Source organism: Dermatophagoides farinae, chromosome 2, assembly GCF_024713945.1.
Source record: "Dermatophagoides farinae isolate YC_2012a chromosome 2, ASM2471394v1, whole genome shotgun sequence".
Classification (NCBI taxonomy): Eukaryota; Metazoa; Arthropoda; class Arachnida; order Sarcoptiformes; family Pyroglyphidae; genus Dermatophagoides; species Dermatophagoides farinae.
Genome location: NC_134678.1, coordinates 1,407,487 through 1,411,324, shown reverse-complemented (window position 1 = coordinate 1,411,324; position 3,838 = coordinate 1,407,487).

The following is a 3,838-nucleotide window of genomic DNA, read 5'->3' as shown; positions in this document are numbered from 1 at the left end:
CATTCAATTGAAAAATAAATAAAATTCCAGATGTGTTCCATCAGCAGTCTGTGTGTGTGTGTGTGTGTATAATATATGTAAACAAATGACTTTTATTTTCGATGTAAATAAACAAAAAATCTACTGGATTCTGCTGGAATCTCTTCTCTCTCTTTCTCTTGGTTAAAAACTGACACACACAGACACATGCAGAAAAAAAAATATTCCTAGGATTCTACACCTGCAGGTATAGAAGATGAAAAAAAATACTGTACAACTGGGATCATTGTGTTGCAGCAGGCACACATACACACACAGAAATGAATATGAAAAACAAAAAAAAACAACGAATAAAAACCTGCTACCAATCTGTTTTTTTTTTTTTTTTTTTTTTTGAAAAGAGAAGAAAAATATGTTTATTCATTTTTTTCATAATTTTTTTTTCGTTTATTGTTGTTGATTTTTCAACAACAACAAACGAAAAAAAAAATTCTGTGTAATATCATCATCATCATCATTGTATTCAATTCTGAGACCGGATGATGAAAGGCAAGATGATCATAACAAATAGAGAGAAAGAGAGAGAAAACAACTCGGCAGATATGTAAGCGAATCAACCACCAGTGATTTCTCATTTCATTTCATCATCATTTAATATGGAAAAAAAATTTCATTCATTTCGTGAAATATGAAAATATTATTAATAACAAAAATTCATTCATTCATTTATTCTATCATTTTCTATGCAGATCAATCTGTGTTTACCTTTCTACTTTATATATTAGAATTCTTTGAAATAAATTCATTGTGATTTTTTTTAAAAAAAATGAAATGAAAAGAAAAACCTGCTGTAATAACGATAATGAAAAATATAGTTCGTTTTCCGTATAGAAATATGATGTACATCTGTATCTGTACCTTTTTTCAATCATCAAATATAATGAATATGAAAAAAAAAATTTGAAAAGTAAAATGAGAAGACAAGAACAAAAAAAAATTAATAAGTTTTTTTCAGGTTTTAGTGATGGCAGCAAAAAAAAAAAATGAAAAATGAAAAAGAAATGCACCAATTTTGAAACTTTCTCTTGATGATGATGATGAAAAAAAATGATTGTTTCATACGTTGCCAGAAACATTGCCTGCCATTGAATGAATGATGGCAAATGATTTTTTTTTTTATTTCTTCTTACTCACACACACTGTACCCACACGCCTAACGAGCAATAATTTTTCTCATATAATAATGTTTATTATTATTATTGAGGATTTATTTTCATTTCAACGAAAAAGAAAACAGAAATGTTTTCGAAAAACCCAAAAACCCAAAAACATAAATGTTTAGATTCTTGAAAATGACGAGAAAAAAATTTTTTTTTTTTTTTTTTTTTTTTGGTTCATTTTTCAATGAAAAATCAGCTCAATTAAATCGAGCACAAAAATATCAAAATGACAAGCAGAAAAAAAATGAATGAAAATATCATCCCACTCATGAAACACTAGAATTGGTAGAAAAAAAAATAATGATGATGATGATAAGAATTTTTTTTTTGTTCCTAATAAAAATACAATACATTCATAATGATGATGAAACCAATTTATATTGAAAAGATGAAGAAAAAAAAATGTGAAAAACAATACAAAAAAAACAAGAAAAAGTTTTCGAGGTCATAATAAATAGTGTGTGCATAATAATGACGAAGATGAGTGTTTGTGTGTGTTATTCTTATGATTTATGAATTTGTTAGAGAGGAAAAAAAAAGTAAAAAGGATTTGGTCCAAACTTGTGTTGTTTTCGCTGTTTTCGTTATACGTTTGATTAAACACACACACACACACACACACAGAGAGACTGAGCGATCTTCAAGAATCAAAAAAAAACTGAGATATAAAAGTAATGATTTTCTTCGTCACACACACACACACACAGAAACGTATAAAAGGAATTTCGCTTATCACAACGACCAATTTCATTTCTTTACTATTCTCATTTCCATTTCCATTTCATTTCATTTAAATCAGAAAAAAAAACATGAAATATTAACAAATTCCTTTACAGAATATGAAGCAATAATGAGATATATATATAGAGAGAGAGAGAGAGAAAGTCATTCACTATCCATATATAAAAAAAAACGACGACGAAAAAAAGAACTCGATTTCAAAATCTTTTTTTTGGTCAAAAAAAAGGAGAAAATTATCGTTTGGAATTTCGAAATGCGTTTCATCATCATCATCATCATCCGCTTTATCATCACGATCCAAATTTAATAATCATCATCATCATTGTTTGATAAAATGAAGAAAAATTGGTAAAGAATTTTCATTAATTTCTTTGGGTGTGTGTGTGTTTGTGTTGAGAGAGAATAATAGAAAGAAAAAAAGGAGAAGAATATGTTTTCATTTTGGAGAAAATGAAAAAAAAACTGATGATGATGATGATGATGATGATGATTGAAAAGAATTTCTTTTTATCTTCATTTTTGTTTTTTTTTTTATTCTAAATTGATTGGCATTTTTTCTTCTTTTTTTTTGTTTGTTAAAATAAAAATGAGATAAGAGAAAAAAAAGAAAAAATGTTTTATACATGTGTTGGGTAGGTTATCATGATGTTATCATTTTTGGTATTCAATGGACACACGAATCTTTTTCTGATCATTTTGTCATATAATGATAAAAATGATGACTCAAACTCAACTATATATTATATGGAAAACTTTTTGTTTGTGTCTCATTGACCATTTTTTTCTGTTGTCATTTAAATCAAATCTTTTGTTTTTTGTTTTTGTTAACAACAAATGTGAAAAAAAACATCAAAATCAGCAAAAAATCACAATTGAAAACATTAATTTGTCAAACAAAAAAACAAAAAAAACAAAAAGAAGAAATTTTCCCGCAAAAGGCATGACAATGAAACAAATTTCATCATGCCATTGATATTCTTAGAAAAACGAAAACGAAAAAAAAACTTTGAATAATTATGCAAACAAAACAGGAGAAAAAAAAATTTATAAGAATCTAATGGTTGTGTCACAAATTGTCGAAAATAAAAATGTCGAATGCAAAATGGTCGAAAATATTTGATCGAAAATAATAAAGTCGAAACGACAAAAACGTCGAACAGACAAAAATGTCGAAAATAAAAAAGTCGAAGATTGAAATGTCGAAAATGGCTTGAGCCCTTATCCCTTAAAATTATCACTAACGAAAAAGACTCAAATATTATTTTTTCATTTCAATTCTGGATAATCACACATTAAGATGATAAAATTTTATTTTTATTCGAACTATTTGGATTCATATTATTATCAATTCACTTTATATTTTCATTCAAATTTGTTTGTGATTATTATTTGATTGTTTATCGATTTACTACAGCATCAAAATTATCTTTAAGTAATTATTGAAGAGTGGGTGATAAAAGGAGCATTCAATGTTATGAACGGTCTTCACAGGGCCAAAAATGTTTATTTTTTTCTAGTTTAGGTTAGGTTAGGTTAGGTGGTCTCGGTTCATTAGATTAATACAAACCTCACCTTCGGTGAGGTTTGGATAAAACTATTGTATTGACAAACAATCTAGAATAGAGATCAAAGTCTAAAATACTATAAATCGGTTCATCGATGTTTTACACTTTTGTCTCAGAAAATTTCCTTGTCTTTGACAATAATAAGTAAAGTCAACACTGACGTTCTCTGCATTAAATAAGGGAAAAGTCGCCACTGTGTATCCAGAATTAAAATGAAAAAATAATATTTGAGTCTTTTTCGTTAGTGATAATTTTAAGGGATAAGGGCTCAAGCCATTTCGACATTTCAATTTTCGACTTTTTTATTTTCGACATTTTTGTCTGTTCGACATT